General features: G+C 45.8%; 1 non-coding gene across 1 annotated transcript; it reads left to right on the top strand.

The window, feature by feature from the left end:
* Nucleotides 1-366: 366 nt before the first annotated feature.
* Trnas-cga (transfer RNA serine (anticodon CGA)) lies at nucleotides 367-442 on the top strand. Its single transcript has one exon. It is a non-coding gene; the product is annotated as a tRNA-Ser (tRNA).
* Nucleotides 443-7,307: the final 6,865 nt, after the last annotated feature.

Below are 7,307 nucleotides of genomic sequence, written 5' to 3'. Positions count from 1 at the left end.
TCAGTTTGCCTTAATTTCAACCGTATGAAATGGCGATCTGTGAAGAACAGTCACAACAAGAAAGACAAAATCGACGAGAAGCCTGAAAAGACGTGACTGAAAACGTTCCTCAAGACGCGCACAATGATGAGCCACACTTTCACATTTCTGGATGCGTTAATAAACAGAATATGCGTTCAGAATGAGATATTCACTCTGCAGCGGAGTGTGCGCTGATATGAAACTTCCTGGCAGATTAAAACTGTGTGCCCGATCGAGACTCGAACTCGGGACCTTTGCCTTTCGCGGGCAAGTGCTCTACCAAAGTTTGGAAGGTAGGAGGCGAGATACTGGCAGAAGTAAAGCTGTGAGTACCGGGCGTGAGTCGTGCTTCGGTAGCTCAGTTGGTAGAGCACTTGCCCGCGAAAGGCAAAGGTCCCGAGTTCGAGTCTCGGTCGGCACACAGTTTTAATCTGTCAGGAAGTTTCATATCAGCGCACACTCCGCTGCAGAGTGAATATTTCATTCTGGAAATATCCCCCAGGCTGTGGCTAAGCCATGTCTCCGCTATATCCTTTCTTTCAGGAGTGCTAGTTCTGCAAGGTTCGCAGGAGAGCTTCTGTAAAGTTTGGAAGGTAGGAGGCGAGATACTGGCAGAAGTAAAGCTGTGAGTACCGGGCGTGAGTCGTGCTTCGGTAGCTCAGTTGGTAGAGCACTTGCCCGCGAAAGGCAAAGGTCCCGAGTTCGAGTCTCGGTCGGGCACACATTTTTAATCTGCCAGGAAGTTTTAGAATATGCGTTATTGGAAAAATTCGTGAGATACCTCTCCACAGTGATAAGGTCACAGTTTGGTGTGCAATTATGAAATTATTGGACTTAGTTTTGCTGAGGAGGACAACCATGTTGTTATCTTAGTAGTAAACGGTATGTGGATATGGTCCAAAACGTTTCTGAACCACAACTTCGACAAGAGCGTATGAGGCTAGTTTGGTGCCATGGCCCACACTGGTCAACATTTGATGAAAGTAGCCGGCCGAAGTGGCCGTGCTGTTAAAGGCGCTGCAGTCTGGAACTGCAAGACCGCTACGGTCGCAGGTTCGAATCCTGCCTCGGGCATGGATGTTTGTGATGTCCTTAGGTTAGTTAGGTTTAACTAGTTCTAAGTTCTAGGGGACTAATGACCTCAGCAGTTGAGTCCCATAGTGCTCAGAGCCATTTGAACCATTTTTTTTTTTTTCGATGAAAGTTTTGAAGGAAATCCTCGTCGGTCGTTTGGTCTCTCGGTACAGTGACATTCCATGGCAAGCGCGCTCGCTTGATTTTAGTCCGTGCGACTTCTTTCCTTGGTATTATCTCTCAACAGAAGTTTATAAACACCACCCAAGGACCTCCAGAGCCTCGAAGGATACTGTATGACTTGAAATAGTCTCCGTTCCACAACAGAGGCAGATATGTATTAATGAATAAATGTTTTCTAGCATTTTTAGTTTTTATTACCTTTTACACTTATAGATAATTCCCTGCCCCATCCTGCATACATTTTTACGATCTAATGTTCATAATATCACATACTAACACACGAGTATTACTCTCGTCGTGTTGGCAACTTTTAATATTCATTTTGCGGCATATAGCAGTTTTTGTATGGTGCCAAACAGCTTATACGGTCGTATTTACACTGCGACATACAGGTACATCATTATTTCTCTTGTGACGAACATTCTTGTTGCCAGGGCCAGCAGCTTCGTATTACTATCGGAGTATGCCAGTTACGCGGGTACATCTGCTCTTCGTGACTTTTACACATACACTATGTGATCAAAAGTATCCGGACACCTGGCCGAAAATGACTTACAACTTCGTGGCGCCCTCCAACGATAATGCTGGAATTCAGTATAGTGTTGGCTCAGCCTTGATCTCGCCTCTCACTACCGCAGGCATACGTTCAGTCGGGTGCTGGAAGACTTCTGGGGGAACGGCAGCCCATTCTTCACGGAGTGCTGCGCTGAGGAGAGGTATCGATGTCGGTCGGTGAGGCCTGGCGCGAAATCGGCGTTCCAAAACATGCCAAAGGTGTTCTATAAGATTCAGGTCAGGACTCTGTGCAGGCCAGTCCATTACAGGGATGTTATCCCCGAATTGCTCTTCAACAATGGGAAGCAAGAAGGTGCATAAAACATCAATGTAGGCCTGTGCTGTGATAGTGCCACGCAAAACAACAAGGGGTGCAAGCCCCCTCCATGAAAAACACGACCACACCATAACACCACCGCCGCCGAATTTTACTGTTGGCACTACACACGCTGGCAGATGTTAACCGGGGATTCGCCATACCCACACCCTGCCATCGGATCGCTACATTGTGTACCGTGATTCGTCACTCCACACAACGTTTTTCCACTGTTCAATCGTCCAATGCTTATGCTCCTTACACCAAGCGAGGCGTCGTTTGGCATTTACCGGCGTGATGTGTGGATTATGAGCAGCCGCTCGATGATGAAATCCATGTTTTCTCTCCTCCCGCCTAACTGTCATAGTACTTGCAGTGGATCCTGATGCACTTTGGAGTTCCTGTGTGATGGTCTGGATAGATGTCTGCTTATTACACATTACGATCCTCTTCAACTGTCAGCGGTGTCTGTCAGTCAACAGACGAGGTCGGCCTGTACGCTTTTGTGCTGTACGTGTCCCTTCACGTTTCCATTTCACTATCACATTGGAAACAGTGAACCTAAGGATATATAGGAGTGTCGAAATCTCGTCTACAGACGTATGACACAAGTGACACCCAATCACCTGACCACGTTCGAAGCCCGTGAGTTCCGCGGAGCACCCCATTCTGCTCTCTCACGATGTCGAATGACGGCTGATGTCGCTAATATGGAGTACCTGGCTGTAAATGGCAGCACAATGCGCCTAATATGGAAAACGTATGTTTTGGGGGTGTTCGGATACTTTTGAATACATGGTGTATTTTCAGCAGGTCTTATATAGGTGGATGTTTTATACGCTAGCAAATCTGCGTCACTGTATCATATATGTTCTGCAAGGAACACTCTATTTCTGTCTCAGATATTTTCAGCTGCTTAATCAAGACGTTGAGGTAGTAGGGTGAGCAGATGATACCACTCTCGAAGCCAGCAGCTGGATGAATGAAGACGTATTCCAGCTTCTCGGCGGCCATATCTTCAGTTTTGAAGTGTTTAGGAGCTGTAGAGTACAGGCATCACAAAATTCACGTCTCTTAATAACATATTTCTAAACACAGGCGTTTGAAGTCCTGGTAGCCATCATGTTTAAATGTTAGTAGATTTGTTAGGTGGGTTACATGTTACTGTTGCAAGCTATTTCTTACAGTAATCGCAGCTAGGAAGCTTGCTGTATAACCGAGACATGTCCGTTTCGCACGGCCACACGAAAGAACTGAGGAAACCCTGTATAGTATATTTCTTACTGCGTCGTGTCCTTCTCATTGATGTGAAAGCAGTTACGGTTACCTACCCATGGAACTACCAGCTGGTAACAGAATGTAGTAACAGAGAGTGTGGAAGAGCGGTCTTAAAACGTCACATCCTTATATGACACCGTTCTGCAGATGAGTTAAACAGGAGTTCTACTACTAATAATAGCACTGGGAATGTAGCAGTTTTGTAAATTATCGCCGAAAATGAACAGCACGTCTATTTCCTTAGCGAGCACAACCGTCGTGAAAGTAACATATTGAAGTTGTGATGCAAGAATACTTGCCTCTGGTCAGTACTACGTTGAGTGCGCTCCTGCCTTCTAGCTGCACACCCGCAGTCGCATTCTGAAGCACAGGTAACGCTGTCATCAATCCGAAAGTTCGAACGGCACAGCACTTTTGTGGGGATTGTCGTATTGCACGTTGCCTTTCTCCGACGACTGAGCGGGACCTATACTTAAGCGTGGACGCCGAAGCAAGGAGAACCTCAGCGTTTCTAATATTAACAAACACTGAAAGAGAGGAAGCGAGCGAAAAGTGAGACATAATAAATTCTAGTACTGACTGGCAATCGAACTCGAGACCTTTGGCTCCGTAGTGAACCGCACTGCCACTGAGAAATCGAGCTACAAGGAGTGTAATACTCTTCAATTTCCACATACAAAGAAACAGTGCAAACCAACACAACCTCATAACGATGTACAAGGAACAAATCTTACCACCGGAATCAGAACGTGATGGTCGTTGAGTGATAAAAACATGAATGCAACAGGCAATAAATTTTTCATAGACTGTTAAAGTCTAACTGGCAATCAAGAGCAAGTAAATCATTTCGGAAGTGTAAAAATGTGTTTAAGGTGGCAGAAACTGGTGCAAAGTCTTTAATGTACAGGAGGTCGAAGCTCGTACAGTCCAGAATCGACACGGCAGTCAGACAAAATCGTTTTGAGCGTTGAGGCAATCACCCGACCCACGGACCAGGTTGAAGATACGCGTTTGGTAAAACAGCGTGTCCTGCTGCGTGAACTAGTCCGTAACTGCCTGCTGCAGGTCCTTGTTCCACAGGAATGGTACACCCTTGGGGGCCTTTTTTTGAGAGTCTGAAGGTGTGATAATCGTACTGGGTAAAATTAGGACTGCAGGACAGGTGCTAGAGTGTCTTCCGCGTGAATTATTGTCCGTAGTTGATGAGGCTTGCTTTCCAGAACGACCCTCGACGAGCACAGAACTTGGCGCACTGTTCCACAACGGTGACTTTTGGCAGACACGCTGCGCTATCCATATTCTTCAATTCTTCGATGGATATCTACCGGTGTTTGCCCTCCGGCAGCCAAGAAAAGAATAATAGCACGCTGGTTGTGTCTCGAAGCGTTTGGTAACAACTTCCCATAGTTGACGTTTCCGCAGTTACCGCTCTCACGTCGGAAAGACACGAATGCCAGACTAATCCCTCGCCTACATTTCGATGCTTATATGCCCGCATCAGAGTCGCGCTAAGTTGTGCATGCCCTCAAACGGAAACTTTGTGAGAGCTGCTTATATCTAAAAGTGTAAGTAAGCTGTTTAGGTTTTTATGTTGGTAACGCCACGTAGCGCTCTGTATGAAAATCACTGACTGTGCTGTGTGCAGTCTGTGGCTGGGTGGCATTGTTGGAGTATTCGCTTGTGTAGTGTTGGGCAGTTTGATGTGCACAGCGCGTAGCGTTGGGCAGTTGGAGGTGAGCCGCCAGCAGCGGTGGATGTGAAGAGAGAGATGCAAGAGTTTTGATCGGCGGACGATCTGGACGTGTGTCCGTCAGAAAAAGGAAACTTGTTTAATTGGATGTCACAAAATAATATATATATATATATATATATATATATATATATATATATATATATATACTTTTGAACGCTATTAAGGTAAATACATTGTTTTTTCTCTATCAAAATCTTTCATTTGCTAACTATACCTATCAGTAGTTAGTGCCTTCCGTAGTTAGAATCTTTTATTTAGCTCGCAGTAGTGGCGCTCGCTGTATTGCAATAGTTCGAATAACGAAGATTTTTGTGAGGTGAGTGATTCATGAAAGGTATAGGTTATTGTTATGCAGGGCCATTCTTTGGTAGGGATTACTGAGTCAGATTGCGTTGTGCTAAAAATATTGCGTGTCAGTTTATTGATGATCAGAATAAGTAAAGAGAGAAATGTCTGAGTACGTTCAGTTTTACTCAGCTGTCCCTGTATTAAATAAGGTAATAGTTTACCAGCATAGTCACTCATAATTTTCCAAGGGGACGTTTCAAAAGGTACACACAAATTCGATATTGCTTGCAAAGTTAATTGCTGCAGTCTGTTTTTTGTGTAGTTTGACGACAAAAATGTCAGGCTGCGGACTTTCCCTGAGTTTCTTACTACAAATCCAGCAGAGACACACCTTAATATAATTTCTGTTTAAAATTCCTGCGTTGCATTCCTTTTTGAACGACGTTTCCACTAAGCGCTATTCTGTAAAAGCCATTGAAACACTCGACTTCTTTTCCTTGCCAGCATTTCTTGGATTTTCGCCGGCTTGCTCTTAAACGACACCACTTTTAGTGAAGACGCTTTCCTTTCCGTAAGCCTTCCACCACCAACGCCGGCGGCTCCAGTTAATAACTGTCTGCCTGCGCACCTCACTCCATTCCTCGTGGGAAATCTGCCGAGAGCTCCAGCCGCGGTATTGCCTTTAGGTGAGATGTACTTTGTTTCGGAATGAGATATTTCACAAAATGCAGTTATCCAACAAAACAGCAACTGAGCGTCAATTTACACCATACTGGAAACAAATGGAAGTACAAGACACGAGTCCCCACGTATCTTGTTCATTTCTGTACCAATGTTAGCTCTTTAAAGTCATATTGGAGACAGCTTGTGACCCTAGCGCTCTGTTAATAATTTTCACTATTTTTTTAATAAACATAAGAACTGATAATGACGAAGAACGTAAATCAATACACAATGGTGAGCCTAAATATGACCAGTGCCCACCTCTAGGTTAACCCTCAAACGGTAAGGTGCGGGTCGGGTCCCACCCAACGGTTCAGTTTCTCCACTGCACCGCTCTACCCGCACAGTGTAGGAAGTCGAGCCGGCCAGGAACTCTACCAGCCAGTCGTGCCATGGTTACTGGACTGACTGTAGTTATCGCCTAAGTGATCTTGGCTTGCTAAGTGTATTCCCGGTTTGTATTCGACCCGGCAGTACCAGAAATGTTAATAATTTCACAGTTTTGATACGAAACTGGCTTGGAAACAACTCTTACCGCGCCTGAGGCAGTTCCAGCTGAGCTACGACGCCAGGGGGATCCTTCAGACCAAGAGGACGGTGGAAGAGTCTGTCTCAGGATTCACAATCTCACGAGAAACTCTTATAAACACTGATACAGAAGAAGATGTTTTCGATGTGGGTGAGAGGTACAGCAGTGAAGAAGAAGGAGCAGAAGACAGAAATTTTGAGTTAGGTATGTACGAGTAAACAGTGACCCGCCAGGTTGGCTGAGACCGCTAATGCGCTGTTCCTGGACTCGGGAAAGCGCGCCGGCCCCAGATAGAATCAGCCCAGCGGATTACCGACGTCGGCCGGTGTGTCGGCCAGCCTGGATGTGGTTTTTAGGCGGTTTTCCACATCCCTCTAGGTGAATACCGGGCTGGTCCCCATGTTCCGTCTCATTTACACGACTCGCAGACATCTGAACACGTTCGCACTATTCCATGGATTACACTAGACGCAGACAGCTGGGGTACATAAATTCTGTCCTGGGGGGTACGGGATGGTGGCAGGAAGGGCATCCGGCCACCCCTTATAACTAACCTTGCCAAATCCGTTCCTAACCATGCCGGCCCT

The sequence above is a fragment of the Schistocerca serialis genome, chromosome 9, assembly GCF_023864345.2.
Source record: "Schistocerca serialis cubense isolate TAMUIC-IGC-003099 chromosome 9, iqSchSeri2.2, whole genome shotgun sequence".
Classification (NCBI taxonomy): domain Eukaryota; kingdom Metazoa; phylum Arthropoda; class Insecta; order Orthoptera; family Acrididae; genus Schistocerca; species Schistocerca serialis.
This window is presented reverse-complemented; position numbering and strand designations above follow the sequence as displayed.